At 41.5% G+C, this 24198-nt stretch overlaps 1 pseudogene; it reads right to left on the bottom strand.

Moving 5' to 3' along the window:
• Positions 1-4212: 4212 nt before the first annotated feature.
• LOC127690976 (protein TMEPAI-like) lies at positions 4213-22760 on the bottom strand (annotated as a pseudogene).
• Positions 22761-24198: the final 1438 nt, after the last annotated feature.

The raw sequence follows: 24198 nt of genomic DNA, 5'->3' as shown, positions 1-24198 counted from the left end.
CTTTCCAGCTTCTGGCTATTATAAATAAGGCTGCTATGAACATAGTGGAGCATGTGTCCTTATTGTATGCTGGAGAATCCTCTGGGTATAGGAGTGGTATAGCAGGGTCCTCTGGAAGTGTCGTGGAACTTGGGCAATTCTGTGGAAGAGGGAGTCAGGGTTGAAGGAGCCTCAGTGGTCAAGGGTATCACAAGATAACCTACAGATTCAACTATATTAGCCTAAAATTGCTCTTACAGACTGAGCTATCAGCCAGTCTTATAGGATGGTCCTAGGCCCTCTCTAAACATGTAACAGTCACATAGCTTGGTCTTCATGTGGTACTGCAAAATCAGGAGTAGAGACGCTAGCTGAATATATTGCCTACCTTTGGGTCTTCTTCCCCTGACTGTAATGTTTCATCTAGCTTGAAAAAAAGAAGATGCACCTAGTCTTACTGCAACTTGATATGCTGAAGCTTGTTGAAATTTGTAGGAGGCCTCATCTTTTCATAGGAGAAGGGAAGGAAGGGTGGATAGCAGGGGGGCAGTGGAAGGAGTGACTGGGAACAGAATGGGGGGAAGATGAGATCTGGGTATAAAATAAATGATTTAATTAACATTAATAATTTTAAAAAACAATTTTTTAAATAGAGATGGGAAGTTAACGAATCCTTCCTTGTAACTTTCTTATGATAGTCAAACAAATTGACTATGACACTGCAGTTCATCCAGAAGATGACATTTTTTTTTTAAAGAAAGATTCTCCTCTGGTTTACAGAAGGGTCATTTTTTATGTTGATGTTTTTAATGACTTTGGTTTTTATTCTACCAGCTATATCCTGAACTGAAGCCCCAGTCTCCTAGAACAGTGACCTTGTTTGGTAATAAACTATATGGTGGTTTGAATAAGAATGGCCCCTGTAGTCTCATGTACCTGAATGCTTAGACCTTGGAGAATGGCACTATTTGAAAAGGATTAGGAGGTAAAGCCCTGCTGGACCATGGAATTTGAGGTTTCAGAAGCCCATTCTAGGCACAGTTCTATACCTGCCTCTATGCCTACAGATCAGATGTAGCTCTCTACTAGTGCTCCAGTGTCTGCCTGCATTTTGCCATGTTACCTACCATGATGACAATGTACTAAATCTCTAAAACCGTCAGCGAGCCCCCAATTAAACAAGAGTTAGTTACCTTGGCTATGGGCAGCACTAGAACAGATTCTAAAACAGACACAATATAGACATAACAACTGAAGATGGGGTCCTACAAGGGTCAGATGGATCTGAGCCTTAGTCACTATTTTCATTTTTGTAACCAAACTCCTGGTAAGAAGAAAATAGGGGCAAGTTTTATTTTGGTTCACCATTGGATCATCACTGTGTGGAAGATGTGATGACAGGCATGCAAAGCCACTTGCTCATTTCAGAAACAATTAGGATCAGGGAGAAAGGGAATTCTAGCCCTCAGCTAACTTTCTAGCTTTCTCCCTGTTTCCTTCTTTATGATTTTCTTAATTAAGATATATCTACAACATTCTCTCTTCTTCAACTACACCTGTGCCTCCTACTCACTCTCAAATACTCAGTCTCTTTTTGAAAGTTACTCTTGTTATACACACAAGAATAAATATATAAATGTTGCCTGCTAGGTCCTGTAGGAAGCCATAATGAGACAAGCTAATATACTAGCAGGCAATTGTCCTGAAATGGCCTGCTTCGAATTATTATATAATCTGTGACAGGTGAGCCCTCATTCAGCAAGGCTGCGTGGGACTAACTTTAGGAAAGACTCCTGCTATTAATATGCTTTTCCTCTTATTATTAAACATATATATATATAATAACCAATCAGTTATAGCACACTCCTTTGGAGCAGATCTCTGCAGATCCATGAAGATGTACGTTCTTATAGTGATGCTATGCTGAAAAATAGATGACTAAAGTTTTAATGATGATCCTATAAGAATTCCTAAAATTAAAACTGTGATTATTAAGCTCTTTCATAAGGGACTGCTATTAGGTCCTTTTCTGATATTCAAAACTGCAATGAGAACTCTGCCAGTCTTCCACAGGTTAATTGCTCTTAGATGGCAACCAGACTTTCTCCTACTCAGAGCACATTCCAAGAGGTTGTAGAACAATTAACCAAAGGTCATAAAAAGGGAACTAAACATTTATTTTAGGTGCTAGGACAGAAGATAAAATATTGTCTGGGTTTATCTATACAAAACTTCACTTATAGTTTAGTTATGGTTTTAAACTTTCTACAAATCTATAGAGAAGACAGTGATAGATGTTTAGCTAAATAATTACTCCTAATGGATATGTATGTAAACATTCTCTGTTGTAAACTTCTATTTCAATTTATGACTTGGTATTTTGCGTGAACTTGTGATGAATGTTGTAACATGTGATCATGTTTTCTGAAAGATGAATAAGTACTGAGGACAAAGAGATGAGGAAAAAGGATTAGAGTAGAAATTTTTCCCCTTCCCCAGTTAGAATAGAATTTTTGCCTTTTCTCCTCTTAGAAGAATTTTTCCCTTTCTCCACTTAGGATCTTTCTGCTTTTCCCTTTTAGAGAGCTTTCATAGGAAACTTTTTACAACTTAGCAATAAACTCTTTAGCCACTTCTCTAAGTATCCCATTTTTTATCCCTGTGACTTCTAACTAGCAGGCTGAAAGTTAAAGCCAAGCAGTTCCTGTGGAGACAGTACAAAGGCCATTTGCCTAATCCTTAGCAGTTTGAGGAAGAGGTGCTAAATGCCAGGAGCTGCAGTCTCTGGCCTCAGAGGATTATAGAAGACAGGTCAGCTACAGTACCATAGTAACCTAGATTTAGATAAGTAAATCTTTAATTATGTAGAAACACCAGCTAAGTTCTTCCCCCTCCACTGCTTCAAGAAGAACTGACAAGAAGAAACACCACTGCCAGGGCTGGCTCCCTGCAAGGTCCATTTACTGTGGCCTATTTGTTGATGTTGATAGGTATGGCTACCTGGTATTAGATAACCAGTCAGAGGACTCATCTTGGTAAGATTAATTCTACCTCTCTCATTGCTGTTCTTTGTCCACAGTTCTTTATTTAGAGCTGGAGCCTTGTGAAACCACCCCATCCCCATGGCATGTCAGCTGCTGTTGTCATTGTTTGGTCTTATTTGAGCAGCCCTATTGTTCAGATTCCTCCCCCCCCCCCCCCCGCCCCCTTGGTAACAGTTTATTTTCAAGTTGGAAAAGGCATCTGTAACTGGGTGCCTCTTTGGAAGGTTGGGGATCCTGACAGCTATAACCCAGAGGGACAACACAGTTCCCCTTCAGCAGGGAATATTTAACTGTTCACAGCCTGTCTGGACAGAAACATCCATTGGCTTGCTGGCAGGAGGCCCTGGGAACCTGGCTTTTCCTCCACAGTGAGGGTCTCTAAGACCAGAGGACCTGGGGGACACACTGTAGCTGCTCTGCTCAGGCTGAAACTCAACATTTCTCCAAGTCTCAACACACTCTCTAGAAGTTTTGATCAAACAAGAACTGATATATTTTTTAAAAAGTGCAAAATCTTAACATATTTATACAAATAGCCCTAAACCCCTGCTTTGTAGGATTTTTTTCCTTTATAAGGTAATACATACTTTCAGAGTTGGCACTCAAAAAATTGCCACTTTTTTCCTCTTCTAGTTCAGAAAACAACTTTTTTTTGAACAATCCTTTTCTAATACAAAAATACTCCTGTTCTCCCATATACAGAGTTCTCTTAGTATATATATATACTATATATCTATATAGTATATATATATATATACTATATATATATCCACTAAGTATACACACACACACACACACACACACACACACACACACACACACACACACACACGTGGGGGGATATATAATATTGCACGGTCTTAAACAAAGGTTTTGTGCAAATATGTCTTTAAAATTAACTAAATCCATCATAAACAAAACAAATTAAGCATGGAGCTCAACTGAGAACAGTGAAGAAAAGACTAGTGGAGCATTTTCTCTTTTGCCTTCAAGACATAGGCCTCAACACAGAAACATGGTATCCTTTTCTTATTTCTTTTTGCAAGCTTCTTGAGCTTCTGCTTTCAGACCACACAGAACACGTAAACATTTATACAGAGACAGGAGAACTACCACATGCCACATGGCTTGTTTGTCCCCGTGTGGAGTGTTTTCTGTGGTTTTGCCTACAGGTGCCCTGGTCTCACTCCTAGAGGGGGTGACCTTTCTGCTTCTCCTTCTCCTCTTATCTCACCACATTGTCATCATTCTGGATAGCATGGCAAAATGCAGGCAGACATGGGAGGACATTGTGGGGCAATGTGAGGGTGATGGAGCTGGGCCCCACCTAGCAGGGAAGATGACTGCCTGCTACCTTGCTGGTGCTGGGAGGAGGAGCCCGGGGTGGTGACAAATGACCTCACTGTAGGGGGGAGGCGGCTCCTCCATGCACCCACCACTGCTATAGCAGGTGGCACTGATGCCCCTGAGTTACTGAGTTACTGCTGGGAGGACAGGAGCCTCCCAGCATGGTGCTGTCTATAAGGTCACTGTGGACAGTGGTTGGGAGGTTCACACAGATTCCTGGTTCATCTCCAGCTGTTGCTCAGGGTCCTGTAGCTGGAGGGAGCAGGGGCCCTGGTAGAGCGGAGGCTCCTACCATCAAAGAGTGAGTTCGTGGGGTGGGGGCAGGGCGATTTCCTGCTGCAGGTAGGGGTAGGTGGGTTGGAAGCTGCTCTGCTGGACAAGGCAAGGCAGTCAAGTGGACCGAGGCTGGGCATAGACCTGTAGTGCCTGCATGCTGCCTGACTGTCTCTGTATCACCTTCTGTGTGTATTTTTTCCATTTCTATAAAGGATCCAAGCATCCATACTTTGCTCTTCCTATTTCTTGGGCATCATTTGAAAAGTGAAATGTGTCTTGGGTATTCCAAGTTTTTGGGCTAATACGCACTTATCAGTGAGTGAATACCATGACTCTGTTCTTTTGTGATTGGGTTACCTCACTCAGGATATTTTCCATTTCCATCCATTTGTCTAAAAATTTCATGAATCCATTGCTTTTAATGGCTGAATAGTATTCCATTGTGTAAATATACCACATTTTCTGTATCCATTCCTCTGTTGAGGGACATCTGGGTTCTTTCCAGCTTCTGGCTATTATAAATACGGTTGCTATGAACATAGTGGCACATGTGTCTTTATTACATGTTGGAGAATCCTCTGGGTATATGCCCAGAAGTGGTACAATGTGGTCATCCAGTAGTATTATGCCCACTTTTCTGAGGAACTGCCAAACTGATTTCCAGAATGGTTGTACCAGCTTGCAATCCCATCAGCAGTGGAAGAGTGTTCCTTTTACTCCACAACCTCTCCAGCACCTGCTGTCTCCTGAGTTTTTTAACTTAGGTATTTTGACAGGTGTGAGATGAAATCTCATGGTTGTTTTGATTTGCATTTCCCTAAGGACTATGGATGTTGAACATTTCTTTAGGTGCTTTTCAGCCATTTGATATTCCTCAGGTCAAAATTCTTTGTTTACCTCTCTACCCCATTTTTTAATAGGGTTATTTGTTTCGCTCGAGTCTAATTTCTTGAGCTTTTTGTATATATTGGATATTAGCTCTCTGTCGAACGTAGGGTTGTTAAAGATCTTTACCCAATTTGTTGGTTGCTGTTTTGTTCTATTGACAGTGTTTTTTGCCTTACAGAAACTTTGTAATTTTATGAGGTCCCATTTGTCAATTCTTGATCTTAGGACATAGGTTATTGGTGCCCTGTTCAGGAAATTTTCTGCTGTGCCCATGTATTCAAGGGTCTTCCCCACTTTCTTTTCTATTAGTATCAATGGGTCTGGTTTTATGTGGAGGTCCTTGATCCATTTAGACTTGAGCTTAGTACAAGGAGATAAGAACTAATCATGGATCGATTTAATCCCTCTGCATGCTAGCCACCAGTTGAGCCAGCACCATTTGTTGAAAAGGCTATCTTATTTTTCTACTGGATGGATTTAGCCTTTGTCAAAGATCAAGTGACCCTAGGTTTATGGGATCATTTCTGGGTCTTTAATTCTATTCCATTGATCTACCTATCTGTCACTGTACCAATACCATGCAGTTTTTTACATTGTTGCTCTGTAGTACTGCTTGATGTCTGGGATACTGATTCCCCCAGAATTTATTTTACTTTTGAGAGTAGTTTTAGCTATCCTGAGTTCTTTATTATTCCAGATCAATTTTAGAATTGCTCTTTCTAATTCTATGAAGGATTGAGTTTGGATTTTGATGAGGATTGCATTGAATTTGTATATTGCTTTTGGTAAGATGGCCATTTTTTACTATATTTTTAAATTTATTTTCTATCAGTTTATTAGTTCTCTGAGAATTTCATACAATCGATTTTGATCCCATCTCCACCAACCTTTCATCTTTCCCCACCCACCTGACTTCAGAGCTTTTCTCTCAACCCCATTAAGGACAGTTTGCGCTGCCCATATCCTCCAGGTGTATAGCATTCTCTAGAGGGTGGTCATCTACCAGAGGATGCAACAGTAAAGAATAAATCCCTGACTCCTTTTCCCCAGTAACTATGACTCATTAGCTAGGGGGGAAATGTGTGTTCCTATTTTGTCTCCAAGCTGGAATTTCTTCTGGCCTGAACCAACAAAGGTGATAATCTATGTTAAATGTTAGAGGCCAGGGAAGAAGTGTAAATAGGAGCGTGCAGGCTCTGACAGGCAGAGTAAGTACAGCCATGCATGTTTCCATGTCTTTTGGTGCTGGAATTTAAAATCCCACAAACAAACAGACAAAATGTAAAAACAACAGAAAAGTGTTCCTTAGCTCTAGAACTAATAATACTTTCTGCATCTTCTCTTGTCAAAATGCCAGCTTATGTCTATTATCCATTGATAAAACAGGTGTCTTAAGGTTGATTATTGATTTTCTTTTTTTTTTATAAGGACAAAATTTAATTGGGGCTGACTTACAGGTTCAGAGTTTCGGTCTATTATCATTAAGGCAAGAACATGGCAATATCCAGGCAGGCATAGTGCAGGAGCTGAGAGTTCTACATTTTTATCTGAAGGCTGATAGCCTTCCAGGGAGCTAGGTCTTTTTTTTTTTAATTCGATATATTTTTTATTTACTTTTCAAATGATTTCCCTTTTCCTGGCTCCCTAGTCCCTGAAAGTCCCATAAGCCCTCTTCCCTCTCCCTGTTCACCCATCTATTCCTTCCCACTTCCCTGTTCTGGTATTGCCATATACTGCTACATTGAGTCTTTCCAGAATCAGGGGCCACTATTCCGTTCTTTTTGGACATCATTTAATATGTGGATTATGTCTTGGGTATTCAAGTTTCTAGGCTAATATCCGTTTATCAGTGAGTGCATACCATGATTGATCTTTTGAGACTGGGCTACCTCACTTAGTAAGATGTTCTCCAGCTCCATCCATTTGTTTGAGAATTTCATGAATTCATTGTTTCTAATGGCTGAATAGTACTCCATTGTGTATATATACCACATTTTTTGTATCCATTCCTCCATTGCGGGACACCTGGGTTCTTTCCAGCTTCTGGCTATTATATATAGGGCTGCTATGAACATAGTGGAACATGTATCCTTATTACATGCTGGAGAATCCTCTGGGTATATGCCCAGTAGTGGTATAGCAGGGTCCTCCTGAAGTGACGAGACCAGTTTTCTGAGGAACCACCAGACTGATTTCCAGAGTGGTTGTACCAATTTGCAACCCCACCAGCAGTGGAGGAGTGTTCCTCTTTCTCCACATCCTCGCCAGCACCTGTCTTCTCCTGAGTTTTTGATCTTGGCCATTCTCACTGGTGTGTGAGGTGAAATCTCAGGGTTGTTTTGATTTGCATTTCCCTAATGACTAATGATGTTGAACATTTTTTAAGATGCTTCTCAGCCATCTGAAGTTCTTCAGGTGACAATTCTTTGTTTATCTTTGTACCCCATTTTTAATAGGGTTATTTGGTTTTCTGGGGTCTAACTTCTTGAGTTCTTTGTATGTATTGGATATTAGCCCTCTGTTAGATGTAGGGTTGGTGAAGATATTTTCCCAATTTGTTGGTTGCCAATTTGTCCTTTTGATGGTGTCCTTTGCCTTACAGAAACTTTGTAATTTTATGAGGTCCCTCTTGTCAATTCTTGATCTTAGAGCATAAGCTAGTGTTGTTCTGTTCAGGAACTATTCCCCTGTGCCCAGACACATTTTTACTATATTAATCCTGCCAATTAACTAGCATAGGAGATCTTTCCATCTTTTGAGGTCTTCTTTGATTTCTTTCTTCAGTGACTTGAAGTTCTTGTCATAGTGATCTTTCACTTGTTTGGTTAGAGTCACACCAAAATATTTTATATTGTTTGTGACTATTTTGAAGTGTGTCGTTTCCCTGCTTTCTTTCTCAGGCTGTTTATCCTCTGAGTATAGGAAGGCTATGCTTTGTTTGAGTTAATTTTATATCTGCCCACTTTGCTGAAGTTGTTTATCAGCTGTACAAGTTCTCTGGTGGAGTTTTTGGATCACTTAAGTAGACTATCATGTCATCTGCAAATAGTGATAATTTGACTTCTTCCTTTCCAATCTGTATTCCTTTGAACTTCTTTTGTTGTCTAATTGCTCTAGCTAGATCTTCAAGTACTATATTGAATAAATATGGAGAGAGAGGGCAGCCTTGTCTAGTCCCTGGTTTCAGTGGGATTGCTTCAAGTTTCTCTGCATTTAGTTTGATGTTGGCTACTGGTTTGCTGTATATTGCTTTGACTATGTTTAGATATGGGCCTTGAATTCCTGATGTTTCCAAGACTTTTCACAGGAAAGATGCTGAATTTTGTCAAATGCTTTTTCAGCTTCTAATGAAATGACCATGTGGTTTTGTTTTTTTTTTGAGTTTGTTTACGTAGTGGACTACATTGATGGATTTCCATATATTGAACCATCCCTGCATCCCTGGGATGAAGCCTACATGATCATGATTAAGAATCATTTTGATGTGGTCTTTCGTTCGGTTGACAAGATTTTTATTGAGTATTTTTGCATTGATATTCATAAGGGAAATTGGCCTGAAGGTCTCTTTCTTTGTTGGATCTTTGTGTGGTTTTGGTATTAGCATAATTATGGCTTCATAGTAAGAGTTGGGTAGTGTTCCTTCTGTTTCTATTTTGTGGGATAGTTTTAAGAGTATTGGTGTTAGGTCTTCTTCAGTGGTATGATAGAACTCTGCACTATAACTGTCTGGTCCTTTGCTTTTTTTGGTTGGAAGACATTCAATTACCACTTCTATTTCTTTAGAGATTATGGGACTGTTTAGATGGTCTATTTGAATTAATTTTGGTATTTGGTATCTGTCCAGGAAATTGTCTATTTCCTCCAGATTTTCCAGTTGTGTTGAGTATAGGCTTTTGTAGAAGGTTCTGATGATTTTTTTTGAATTTTCTCAGTTTTTGTTGTGCTACTTGAACTTTGGACTTTTATTAATGTTGAGACTGCTTTAGACTATGGAGACTTTGGAAGTTGGACATAATGCATTTTGCATTATGTTATGTTTAGATATGGCCTCCATAGATTCCCATGCTTGAACAAGCCTATTGTGGCTATGGAATGGAATGTCATGGTTTATATATGCTCAGTCCAGTGAGTGGCATTATTAGAAGATGTGGCTCTGTTGGATTAGCTGTGTAACTATAACAGCCACATCCTAGCTGCCTGGAATTTAGTATTCCATTAGCAGCCTAAAGATGAAGATATAGGACTCTGAGCTTCTCCTTACCATGTGTGCATGGATGGTGCCATGTTCTCACCTTGATGATACTAGAATCAACCTCTGAGCCTGTAAGCTATGCTCAGTTAAATGTTGTCCTTTAAAAGATTTGCCTTTGTCGTAGTGTCTGTTCACAGCAGTAAAACCCTAAGTGAGACAATATTCATGAGGGAAATAGGTCCTAGGGCTTGCTGTGATGGAAGAACTAGGTAAGAATGCTGCAAAATTAACCTGGTGTCTTGCTTAGTTCTTGTGTTTGCCTCTCACCATCTGATCATCTCTGGTGTTAACTTGCCTGGGTGTCTCTGACTGGACAAGCCCTCCTTGGAGGCATGTAGTGCTTTGTTACCTGGATTAGAGCAGGCCTACTTGAAGGCTGGCTGCACTGTATCTGGTTAGGGCAGGAGTCCTGTGTTCCTGGTTGTAACAGTCCTCCCATGTCCCTGATGAGGGAAGACTTGCTATGTTCATGGTTAGGGTGAACCTACATCGAGAGAGCCAGGCTTTGTGGTACAAAGGAAGGACCTGTCCCAGTTGCAGATGGAGGTACAGAGTGGAAGAACTATGGGACGCAGGCAGAGCAGGATAGATCCTATGTACACTGGTAGGATTCCAGCTAGTGTGGTTACAAGGACTAGTGTCTCATCTGTGTTCTTGGTTAGGACAGACCTCCTAGGAGAGAAGCAGCATTGAGGATACCGGGACATGATCTCTCTCAGGTTCAGAAGGAAGTATAGGCCTGTAGGATGATGAAATTCACAGAGGTGATAGTTCTTGAGTCAGCTGGACACTGTGGGTCTCAATGCTTGGCAGCATGTTCTGGTGCATCTCACATATCTCACATGTGTCCATGATTACCACAGTCCTTTTGGAATACAGGCAGTATATGTGGTGTGGGAAGGGAGAAGTGATGCTGAACTACCTGGGCAAAGGTGTAAACTAGCATGCCAGAAAATATTTTGAGAAACCTTTTTTGAATATGTGGATGCCTGTGGCTCATTGTCACAGAAGATGGTAGTAACTTTGAATTTATGTAAGAGTTCTCATGCCAACAGTGGTTAGGGGCAACCTGACACAACAGCAACATGTGGTTCTCCTCTCCAGTCAATGGAATAGTTGCTGGTCCAGTGGTAGTCAGGTAGTTTTCTGGTTTTACCTTGGCCTGAAATCTTTTTATTATTAGGTAACATATGGGATTCTTAAGTATTTAAAGTATCATCCTTGTGTCCATAAAGAAGTCATTGTTTTATCCCCAACTGTAAGTGTTACCCTAGAACTCTCCCTAGGATCTTAGGAGCTTAAAGCACAAGATGGGGACAACCTACTTTTGTATGCATAGGAGTTGGGGCCTTTCTTCTTTTAAGGCAATTACTTGTACTATGTTCTTTTTCCTTGTGGTAGGAACATTATTTTCTCACTAATGGTGGCTTGCTAGTTTCCAGTCTCCTTTTTTTTTCTATTTCACCAGACTAATATTCAGGTGATCTTATCAGGCTACTACTTTGGTGTTGGTAAGTCACCTTTCTCTCTGATTCCTAATCAGGTTTCTGTTGTCATACTCATTTTGAGCCACCTCCAGCCAGTGGGTCCCATTAATCCCTTCTAATCCATCTACATTTTGGAACTTGTAATATTTGGTGACAAAAAGCACTGCATGTTGAGCATCTGCCTGGTCTCCAGTGCATATGGGTCTATGGCAGAATGGGTATGATAAGCTTCTAGCAGGTACTCTATGAAAGAAGCAAGATGCTGTGAGGTCCCCTGTGTGTCCCCATGTGTCTTTGAAAATTTTGGGGGCTTCTACACTGATGCTTTGTATCCAGCTGGAAACATCTGGAATACATCTGTAGAGGCCCATTAGCTTTTTCATTTTAAGATACTTGTAAGATGGTGCAACCACTTTGGAAATCAGTCTGGTGGTTTCTTAGAAATCTGGACATGACACTTCCGGAGGACCCTGCTATACCACTCCTGGGCATATACCCAGAGGATTCCTCGGCATGCAATAAGGACACATGCTCCACTATGTTCATAACAGCCCTGTTTGTAATACCCAGAAGCTGGAAAGAACCCAGGTGTCCCTCAATGGAGGAATGGATTCAAAAAATGTGGTATATTTACTCAATGGAGTACTACTCAGCCATCAGAAACAATGAATTCTTGAGATTTTTAGACAAATGGATGGATCTGGAGAACATCATGCTAAGTGAGGCAACCTAGTCTCAAAAGATCAATTGTGGTATGCACTTACTGATAAGTGGATATTAGCCTAGAAATGTGGTATACCCAAGACATAATCCACATATTAATTGATATCCAAGAGGAACAGAGGAGTGGCCCCTGGTTCTGGAAAGACTCAGTGCAGCAGTATAGGGGAATACCAGAACAGGGAAGTGGGAAGGGTTGGATGGGGGAACAGGAGGAGCGAAGAGGGCTTATGGGCCTTTTGGGGAGTGGGGAGCCAGAAAAGGTGAATTCATTTGAAATGCAAATAAAAATATATCAAATAAAAAAAGATACAAGTGAGAGTATTTTTGATGGAAATATAACCTTAATACAATTAAGAATCCAAGCAATTCTTTTGGGCCATCTTGACTAAGGACCAAGTTCTAGAACAGTTCTGCATGAACTTCCCAAAGCCAGCAAACTGGAGCCAGAAGAAATCCAAGGAGAAGGCATCCATTACCATCACCCCTGCGGCCTTCTCCCAGCACAGACTAGTGTGGATTTGGTAGAAGAAGCGATGCCCGCAAGACAGCTGGCACTCCAGTATAACAGCCAGCACCTAGCATATCTAGGCCAGCACAAGGAAGGACATGAAGGCAAAGGCTTTCCTTAAATGATTGCCTGGGCCAGACAGAATTTCCTGTGTTCTCTATTGTTGTTCCTAATCAGCGATAATCACTGGACTGACCAGCACTTGCTGAGTAAGTTAGGTACTGCCATGCCACACATAAGCACCTAGAACACCAGGAGGAGCTGATGCAGAGGCCATGGGCTGTAGGACCAAGGCCCTGAGTGCACCAGCAACATCAGATTGATCAGCAGCCATGCAGAGAAGAGCATGTCCACAAGGACCTCAAGTGGATCCTCAGCAGAAGCAGGACTCATTCAATGTCCAGGTGCACTGATGTGAAGGGGAAGCTGCAGTGAAGTCAGATTTCAAGGAGATCCCAAGACCCTCCTGCTGCTGCAGAGCAGGTAACAGGTCTACTAAGAACTCAGCCTGTTATACACAGTCCTATGGAGAGACAGATACCATACACAGAATTTGAAGCAAAGTGCAAAATACCCAGAATCTGAGTATCCAAGTCTGTTTCTTCAGATCAGACAACAGAATAGAAAAAATGGAGAGAGAATCTAGTAGAAGCTAATGGTGGTAATGGAGGCCAGGTGCTGGTGGTGTTCATGATCTCTGCAGAGAGTTCACTCCAAATTTCAATGTGGATAATGAAAGTAGATTATGCTCACTGTATTTTATTACATTTGCTGTATTTAGGCTGATAATTCAAGCATGGAGGCTTAGAAAGGTGTAAGAATTCTACCACTCTTGAAGCTACTACTCTTTTCTGGTCCCACAAGATAGAGACTAACAATGAGGTCAGCTAGGGGATCTGCTTCAGCTGGCACATTCTGGAAGTGGCAGAGTCAATCAGGTATCAGGTGTTTCTTTAGTACACCTGTCTGTTTCCATGGATCATTTTTCCAAGAGGCAGGCCATATTTCAGGGCCAGCTCTATCTACAAAGGAAAATCTAAGAGATGATATGGATTTGTGTGTGACTGTGTAGCCAGGGGGACAGTCATGTGGAAAAGTGAACTGAGCGTGTTATCAAGCCTGGTATGGGTCCTTGATCTGTTGCTGCTGGTTGTATGATTCACTCAGCTTCCTAAACAGTAGCATGTGTTCCTTGGTATCTTTGAAATATGCTAGCCTAGCCTAGACTACGTCTGAAAAGTCCTGAGTATATGGAGTTGCTGCCAAGTTATTTGGAAGAAAGTGCTTTTAGCTCATAGATAGGTGAACATTTCAATGTGATTTTGAAATCGGATCATGCTAGCCTTGTTGGGGAGCATTTGTAATGTTCAGATCTGTGACGACTGGAAAATATGACTTTTTGGCAGTGACTATCCTGTATAAAACTGGAGACAGAATCAATTCGAGTTTTTTCTTTAACACAACATTCTGGGAGAGAAAATGACTTCAAGCCTTGAATGTAGTGGTATGATTTGCGCCAAAATATGTAAGCAAGAAGATTACTCTGTAGCATGAACAGTTTCATTAGGAGTCTCTCAAACCGTTCTGATGGACAGAGTATGGGCGAGGGCAAGGCCTGATCTTTAATATTCAGTGTCCTTTCTGTAGGTTCTGGCGTCTCCTTGACCTCAGAGTATTGCTGTAAGCATGAGGAAAAATAACTCATGTACTTGACACAATGTCATTGTAGTCAAGACTAACTTTGAGGATCTGTTCTATTATGGGTCAATCCTAAGCCTTCCAGGATGCATTGACTACAAACGCCCTGTGTCAGGTTAGCTCTGTCTTGTACTTTCACTACATATCTCCTATCTCCTAGCAAAAAAATGATGTGTTTAGATGAGTCCCCTTTGAGTGTGACAGAGTGGAAGGGGAAGGAAGACTCATGGTCGAGGACAGGAGAGTCTAATGAAGGCTGGGTCTCTTCTATAGACAGACACTTAGAGGTCAGTGTAATTGTTTCTATGAAATAATAGTCCATAAATGGTTGTGTCTGCCCTCTTTTTTTTTTTTTTTTTTTTTTCATTTTTTTTTTTATTATTCGATATAATTTATTTACATTTCAAATGATTTCCCCTTTTCTAGCCCCCCCACTCCCCGAAAGTCCCGCAAGCCCCCTTCTCTTCCCCTGTCCTCCCACCCACCCCTTCCCACTTCCCCGTTCTGGTTTTGCTGAATACTGTTTCACTGAGTCTTTCCAGAACCAGGGGCCACTCCTCCTTTCTTCTTGTACCTCATTTGATGTGTGGATTATGTTTTGGGTATTCCAGTTTTCTAGGTTAATATCCACTTATTAGTGAGTGCATACCATGATTCACCTTTTGAGTCTGGGTTACCTCACTTAGTATGATATTCTCTAGCTCCATCCATTTGCCTAAGAATTTCATGAATTCATTGTTTCTAATGGCTGAATAGTACTCCATTGTGTAGATATACCACATTTTTTGCATCCACTCTTCTGTTGAGGGATACCTGGGTTCTTTCCAGCATCTGGCAATTACAAATAGGGCTGCTATGAACATAGTAGAACATGTATCCTTATTACATGGTGGGGAGTCTTCTGGGTATATGCCCAGGAGTGGTATAGCAGGATCTTCTGGAAGTAAGGTGCCCAGTTTTCGGAGGAACCGCCAGACTGATTTCCAGAGTGGTTGTACCAATTTGCAACCCCACCAGCAGTGGAGGAGTGTTCCTCTTTCTCCACACCCTCTCCAACACCTGCTGTCTCCTGAATTTTTAATCTTAGCCATTCTGACTGGTGTAAGATGAAATCTTAGGGTTGTTTTGATTTGCATTTCCCTAATGACTAATGAAGTTGAGCATTTTTTAAGATGCTTCTCCGCCATCCGAAGTTCTTCAGGTGAGAATTCTTTGTTTAACTCTGTACCCCATTTTTTAATAGGGTTGTTTGGTTTTCTGGAGTCTAACTTCTTGAGTTCTTTATATATATTGGATATTAGCCCTCTATCTGATGTAGGATTGGTGAAGATCTTTTCCCAATTTGTTGGTTGCCGATTTGTCCTCTTGATGGTGTCCTTTGCCTTACAGAAACTTTGTAATTTTATGAGGTCCCATTTGTCAATTCTTGCTCTTAGAGCATACGCTATTGGTGTTCTGTTCAGAAACTTTCTCCCTGTACCGATGTCCTCAAGGGTCTTCCCCAGTTTTTTTTCTATTAGCTTCAGAGTGTCTGGCTTTATGTGGAGGTCCTTGATCCATTTGGATTTGAGCTTAGTACAAGGAGACAAGGATGGATCAATTCGCATTCTTCTGCATGCTGACCTCCAGTTGAACCAGCACCATTTGTTGAAAAGGCTATCTTTTTTCCATTGGATGTTTTCAGCCTCTTTGTCGAGGATCAAGTGGCCATAGGTGTGTGGGTTCATTTCTGGATCTTCAATCCTGTTCCATTGATCCTCCTGTCTGTCACTGTACCAATACCATGCAGTTTTTAACACTATTGCTCTGTAGTATTGCTTGAGGTCAGGGATACTGATTCCCCCAGATTTCCTTTTGTTGCTGAGAATAGTTTTAGCTATCCTGGGTTTTTTGTTGTTCCAGATGAATTTGATAATTGCTCTTTCTAGCTCTGTGAAGAATTGAGTTGGGATTTTGATGGGTATTGCATTGAATCTGTATAGTGCTTTAGGCAAAATGGCCATTTTAACTATATTGATTCTGCCGATCCATGAGCATGGGAGGTTTTCCCATTTTTTGAGGTCTTCTTCCATTTCCTTCTTCAGAGTCTTGAAGTTCTTGTCATACAGATCTTTCACATGTTTGGTAAGAGTCACCCCAAGATACTTTATACTGTTTGTGGCTATTGTGAAGGGGGTCATTTCCCTAATTTCTTTCTCAGCCTGCTTATCCTTTGAGTATAGGAAGGCCACTGATTTGCTTGAGTTGACTTTATAACCTGCCACTTTGCTGAAGTTGTTTATCAGCTGTAGGAGCTCTCTAGTGGAGTTCTTTGGGTCACTTAGGTAGACGATCATGTCGTCTGCAAATAATGATAGTTTGACTTCTTCCTTTCCAATTTGTATCCCTTTGACCTCCTTATGTTGTCGAATTGCCCGAGCTAGTACCTCAAGTACAATATTGAAAAGATAAGGAGAAAGGGGGCAGCCTTGTCTGGTCCCTGATTTCAGTGGGATTGCTTCAAGTTTCTCTCCATTTAGTTTGATGCTGGCTACCGGTTTGCTGTATATTGCTTTTACTATGTTTAGGTATGGGCCTTGAATTCCTGTTCTCTCCAAGACTTTAAGCATGAAGGGATGCTGAATTTTGTCAAATGCTTTTTCAGCATCCAATGAAATGACCATGTGGTTTTGTTCTTTGAGTTTGTTTATGTAGTGGATTGTATTGATGGATTTCCGTATATTGAACCAACCCTGCATTCCTGGGATAAAGCCTACTTGATCATGGTGGATGATCGTTTTGATGTGTTCTTGGATTCGGTTGGCAAGAATTTTATTGAGTATTTTTGCATCGATGTTCATAAGGGAAATTGGTCTGAAGTTCTCTTTCTTTGTTGGATCTTTGTGTGGCTTTGGTATCAGCGTAATTGTGGCTTCGTAGAAGGAATTGGGTAGTGTTCCTTCTGTTTCTATTTTGTGGAATAGTTTGAAGAGTATTGGTGTTAACTCTTCTTTGAAGGTCTGGTAGAATTCTGCACTGAAGCCATCTGGTCCTGTGCTTTTTTTGGTTGGAAGACTTTCTATGACTCCTTCTATTTCTTTAGGCATTATGGGACTGTTTAGATGGTCTAGTTGGTCCTGATTTAATTTTGGTATTTGGTATCTGTCAAGGAAATTGTCCATTTCCTCCAGATTCTCCAGTTGTGTTGAGTATAGGCTCTTGTAGTAGGATCTGATGATTTTTTGGATTTCCTCAGTTTCCGTTGTTATATCTCCCTTTTCATTTCTAAGTTTGTTAATTTGGATACTTTCTCTGTGTCCTTTGGTCATTCTGGCTAAGGGTTTATCTATCTTGTTGATTTTCTCAAAGAACCAGCTCCTGGTATTGTTGATTTTTTGTATGGTTCTCTTTGTTTCTACTTGATTGATTTCGGCCCTGAGTTTGATGATTTCCTGCCTTCTACTCCTCCTGGGCGAAATAGCTTCTTTTTGTTCCAGGGCTTTCAGGTGTGTCATTAAGCTGGTAATGTATGCTCTCTCCATTTTCTTTTTGGAGGCACTCAGGTCTGCCCTCTTTTTTAAAATCACGTTTTTCATTGTTTATACAGTTATGATTTAGTGAATCCATCTGTGCTCTTGTGTGCCAACACATTTGTGTGGAGCGTAAAAGAAAAGTTGTGAATCAACTTTCTCCTGTCTTTCAATTGCTCGAGACCAAACTCTGACCCCCACCTTGGTTGCAAGCACCTTCCCCTCTGTGACATCCCACCAGTACATTATATACATATTTTTTACTGTGTTGATGCAAAGTGTCTATAGCCCTGGCTGGCCTGGAATACAGGGAGAGAATTTCCTCAGCCTGGAATTAAAGACACTCATTATCACACCAAAGTCTGTTATGTCTTTCAAGTATAGAGATTCAATGTTGCCAATAAGCACTTCAGTTTCCCCTGCCTATTTACAATGCATCTAGCGAACTGCATACTTAGCAAAGGCTGGAGTCAGAAAATTCTTTCCTAACAGCAATGTTCTAGTCTAGACACTCTTCTGCTTCTCTCAATCCAGGACTCAAGTCTATGTAACACAGAGCAAAACAAAACACAAATAGAAATGGCATCTGAAAGGTCCATATAAACACATCTGCATGGCCTGTGTCATTGCCTCTCTGCACCTCCTCCAAACCACTGAGCACGAACAGCCCTGTCCTCAGAGGGCTTCATATATTCCACTCTCATACTTTTTACAAAAAAGTTATTGACAAGTGTTATATTACTATTTCTACGTTTAAAATATATTGGGTACTTTTTTCTTTCTTTTGTTTTGTTTTGCTTTGTTTTTCGAGACAGGGTTTCTCTGTGTAGCCTGGGCTGTCCTGGAACTCACTCTGTAAACCAGGCTGGCCTCAATATCAGAAATCCACCTGCCTCTGCCTCCCAAGTGCTGGGATTAAAGGCATGCACCACTACAGCCTTGGCCATTGGGTACTTCTAAACATTGTGATAGACGAGAAGTTTCAAGTAGGGAATGTTATTCATTGTTTATATGGCAGACCTGTAAATGGCACATATTTGAGAGTAATTAAAAATTCATTAAAAGGGTGACTGGTGGCGGAACCAGTGGCAGCTGCCAGCATAATAGCTGGATCAATAGCTTAGATAAGTCCCATGGAGGAGACTGTGGCATCAATGAGGTTTTGTTAAACAGGAGCAGGCCTCGAATGTGGCCCCCAGCATCCAGATATTGGAAGAGCTTTACTGAAACTCTTCACCAGTGACAGAGAGAAGTAGGCCAGCAGAAAGATGCCTACCATCTTTATAGGCTAAAAAAGAAATTAGGGAAATAACACCCTTCACAATAGTAAAAAAATATCAAATATCTTGGTGTAACTCTATGCAAGCAAGTGTATGTCCAGTATGAAAAGAATTTCAACACCTTGAAGACAGTAACTGAAGAAGATATCACAAGTTGGAAAGATCTCCCCTGCTCATGGATTGGTAGGATTAACATAATAAAAATGATCATCTTGCTAAAAGCCATCTACAAACTCAATGCAATATCCATTAATTTTCCAACATAATTCTTTACCAACGTTGATAGGACTCAAGTTTATATGGAATGCAAAAAGAAAAAAAAAAGAAAAAAAAACACCACCACCAAAAATACTAGTAGAACCTAATTGATACTCTTAAAATTCAGGAATTATTTCTGGAGATATCATCATCCCTGATTTCAAGCTGTACTACAGAGTAATAGTAATAAAAACCATGTGGTGCTGGCACAAAAACAGACACATTGATCAACAGAATTGAATTGAAGACCCAGAAGCAAATCCACTTACCTTGACAAAAACGTGATTTTTGACAATGAAGCCAAAACTGCACAATGGGGAGTAAAGAAAGCATCTTCCACAAATGGCTCAGATGTAATTGAATGTCTGCATGTCAAAGAATGAAAAGAGGACCATATTTATCACCCTGCCAAAAGTCAAGTCCAAGTGGATCAAACATAAATTCAACATAAATCCTGACACAGTAAATCTGATAGAAGAAAAAGAGAGGAATAGTCTTGAACAGATTGGCACGGGAGGAAACTTTGTGAACACCACACCAACAGCTCTGACCCTAATAGCAACGATTAATAAATGGGACCTTATAAAACTGAAAAGCTTCTCTAAGGCGCAGAACACATCAAAAGAACTAAACTTCAGCCTACAGAATGGCAAACAATCTTCACCAACTCTACATCTGACAGAATGCTGATACCCAAAGTATATACAGAACTCAAGAAATTAGGTATCAACAAACTAAACAAAATTTATCCAAATTTTAATATGGGATACAGATATAAACAGAGAATCCTCAAGAGAAGAATCTCACTAGGCCAAGAACCACTTAAAGAAATGTTCTATATCCTTAGTTGACATCATAGGGAAAATTAAATAACAAATACTCTGAGATTTTACATCCATCAGACTACTTAAGGTCCAAAAACTGAAGGGACAGCTCCTGCTGCTGAAAGCATGTTCCCAGGAGAACACACCTCCTAGTAGGAACACAAATTTGTACAAGCACATTGGAAATCAACTTGGTGTTTTTTCAGAAAATTGGAAATAGTTCTACCTGGGCATTTATGTAAATGATGTTCTAGCCTACCAAAAGGACACTTGCTCAGCTATGCCCTTAGCAGCAACTGGATTGGGCATGGGGAGGCTCTCTGGGAAGTGCTAGAAACTTAGGATATTTGAAACTACTAGGAATCTCTCAGGGTGATTGTAGCTAAGACTCTTAGAAATGCAAGATGCAGAGCCTGGGTTGGCCATCTCCTGCAATTAGAAAAGACTTCCAGTGGAGGGATTGAAACAACAACCCAGCGACCAATCCTTAGACCCTCAGTTTTTTTCTGAGTTTAAGATGTGCAAGGGCAATAGATGAAGTAGAATTTGTGGAAAGGGCCAACCAATGACTAGACCAGCTTGGGACCCATGCCATGAGAGGGAGCCCACCTCTGACATAATTAGTGATATTCTTCTACACTTTCAGACAGGGACCTAGCATAGCTATCATTAGAGATATAGGCTTCACCAAGCAGCTTATGGAAACAGATTCAAAGACCCACAGGCAAACATTAAGTGGAACTTGGCCAATTCTGTGAAAGAGGGAGAGGCAGTGTTGAAGGAGCCCAGCAGTCAAGGGCACCACAAGATAAACTATAGATTCAACTAATATGAGCCTAAAACTGCTCTTAGAGACTGAACTGTCAACCAGAGAATACTTATGGAATGGTCCTAGGCCCTCTGCAAACATAACAGTTGCATAGCTGGGTCTTCACATGGTACTACTAAATCAGGAGCAGAGACACTCTCTGACTATATTGCCTACCTTTGGATCCCCTTCTCCTGATTGTAATGTTTCATCCAATCTGACAAGAAGAATTATCATCTAATCATACTGCAACTCAATATGCTAAAGCTTGTTGAAATTTATAGGATTTTTTTCCCCCTGTGGTAACAGTTTATTTTCAAATTGGGAAAGGCATCTGTAACTGGGTGCCTCTTTGGAGTGTGGGGGGTCCTGACTCAGCTGTAATCCAGAGGGACAACATGGTTTCCTTTTGGCAGGGAATATTTGACTGTTCACAGCCTGTCTGGACAGAAACATCCATTGGCTTGCAGGTGCATGGTCCTGGGGAACCGATTTTCCTCCACAATGGGGGCACTCTGAGGCCGTGGGGTGGGGGTAGGTTGGGGGATACATCATAGCTGCTCTGCTCAGACTCAACATTTCTCTAAGTCTCAAAACACTCTTTAGAAGTTTCCATCAAACAACACTGATACATTAAAAATAGTGCAAAATCTTAACATTTATTTAAATAGCAATAAATCCCTGCTTTGTTGGTTTTTTTCTTTACAAGTTAATACACATTTTCAGAGTTGGCACTCAAAAAATTGCCACTTTTTTCCTCTTCTAGTTCAGAATACAACTTTTTTTGAATAAGTCTCTTCCAACACAAAAATACTATTCTCCCACATACAGACTTCTCATATATATGTTCATTTATACATATATTCATTATATATATTCATTTATATAATATTGCACATGTTAAACAAAGGTTCTGTGCAAATGTGTCTTTAAAGTCAAGTAAAATCATCATGAACAAAAGAAATTAAGCATTCACCTATGGACCTCAACTAAGAACAGTGAAGAAAAGACGAGTGGAACATTTTCTCTTTTGCCTTCAAGACACACAGCTCACCAAAGAAACATGGTATTCTTTTTTTTTCTTTTTGCAAGCTTCTTGAGCTTCTGTTTTCAGACCACACAGAAAGGTAAACATTTATACATAGACAGGAAAACTACCACATGCCACATGGCCTGTTTGTCCCCTGACTTCCTCCCTCTCCTCTCTTAGAAAATGCAGTTTTTCTGTGGTTTTGCCTACAGGTGCCTTGGTCCCCACTCCTAGCGGGGGTGACCTTTCTGTTTCTCCTTTTTTTCTCCAGTGGGGCAATGTGAGGTGATGGAGCTGGATCCCGTCTGGCAGGGAGGATGACTGTCTTTTATTTTGCTGGCGCTGGAAGGAGGAGCCAGGTCAGAGACAAATGACCTCACTGTAGTTGGGAGGCGGCCCTTCCATGTGCCCACCACTGCTGTAGCAGGTGCCACTGAAGCCCCTGAGTTATTGAGCTATTGCTGAGGGGGTGGACAGGGGCCTCCCAGCATGGCGCTGTCTACATGGTGGGCTGGAAGCTGCTCCACTGGACGAAGGGGATCACGGCAAGGCAGTCAGTGGGCCGAGGCTGGGCATAGACCTGCAGCTCCTGCATTCTTCCTGACAGCTTACTCTCTGAGGGCCAGAGGCACCCTTCTGAATTCAGTCTGTCATCTCTTCCCCTGGCCTGGCTGTGTCAGCTGCTGAAGGAGCAGGCTGACAGCTTGTAGTGGCTCAGCAGGTACATGATCATCATCACCACCATCACCATCATCATTATGAGGATGACCAAGATCTCCATGAACTCTAGCTCCTTGATCTCCATGTTCAGAACAGAGAGCCCTGGCGGTTGCACATCCAGGAGACACTGGGCTGCCTGGTGGCTGTAGTGGCAGCGGTGGTGGTGCTGTTGACCCCCATCAAGCAGTCATGGGAAGCACAAGGCGGGAGGCACAGTGCTCAGGGTGCAGGGGCAGCCCTGGTTGGCCTGCTGGGCTTGGGCCCCACAAACAGAATGCTGAGCAGGCTCTATGGGATCAGGAGGCCCAGGGAGGCATGCCACAGTCACGCCATACTGGGCACTGGTGGATGGCCAGGGCATGGAATTGCCAAGCTCAGTTTGAGCACCAGGTAATCAGTAGCTGAGCACCTTCGCCTGCTCCTCGTTAAGGTCCAAGGAGATTCAGTCGCCTTATTGAGATTTTGTGAGTTATTTTTTTATGGCTATTTTTTTTTAATTTTTAAGTAGATATATTCTTTATTTACATTTTGAATGTTTGCCCCTTTTCTGTACCCCCCCACTGAAAATCCCCTAACACATCTCCCCTCACCCTGCTCACCAGTCCAGCAACTCCTGCTTCCCTGCCCTGGCATTCCCCTATTCTGGAGTATTTAGCCTTCTCAGGACCAAGAGACTCTCCTCCCTTGGATGTCCAATGAGGCCATCCTCACTGGATATGCATCTGCAGCCATGGGTCCCTCCGTGTGTACTCTTTGGTTGATGGTTTAGTCCCTGGTAGCTCTAGGGGGTACTGGGTGGCTCATATTGTTGTTCCTCCTATGGCACTGCAAACCCCTTCTGCTCCTTGGGTCTTTTCTCTAGCTCCTCCATTGGGGACCCTGTTCTCAGATCAGTGGTTGGCTAAGAGTGTCCCTCTCTGTACTTTTCATGCACTGGCAGAGCCTCCCAGATGACAGCTATATCAGGGTGCAGTCAGAAAGCACGTGTTGGCATCCACAATAGTGTCTACTTTTGTAACTGTATATGGGATGAATCCCTAGGTGGGGCAGTCTCTGGACAGTCTTTCCCTCAGGCTCTGCTTCACATTTTGTCTCTGTATCTCCTCCTGTGGGTATTTTGTCTCCCTTCTAAGAAGGACCAGAGTCCATACATTGTTCTTCCTTCTTTTTGAGCTTCATTTGATCTGTGAGTTGTATCTTGGGTATTCCAAGCTTCTGGGCTAATATCCACTTACCAGTGAGGGAATACCATGTTTGTTCTTTTGAGATTGGGTTACCACACTCAGTATTCATTTGCCTAACAATTTAATGAATTCATTGTTTTTAATAGCTGAGTAGTATTCCATTGTGTAAATGAACCACATTTTCTGTATCCTATCCCATACCATGGAACCTATATATTCAGGGCAGGGGGTTGGGGGGTCGAGGAGGGCCAAGCCTGAAAGAGAAATGGGCAGGAAAGAAAAGCTAGACCAAGTATAAAGTGTGTGTTGTCAAGGCCTCTTTAATGAAAGGCTGAATGTCTGGTTATGAACACAATATGAGAGGATGTAGAGAGGGGCTGAGG

The sequence above is a fragment of the Apodemus sylvaticus genome, chromosome 8, assembly GCF_947179515.1.
Source record: "Apodemus sylvaticus chromosome 8, mApoSyl1.1, whole genome shotgun sequence".
Classification (NCBI taxonomy): domain Eukaryota; kingdom Metazoa; phylum Chordata; class Mammalia; order Rodentia; family Muridae; genus Apodemus; species Apodemus sylvaticus.
The sequence above is the reverse complement of the archived record's forward strand: the minus strand, read 5'-3'. Positions and strand labels throughout refer to the sequence as shown.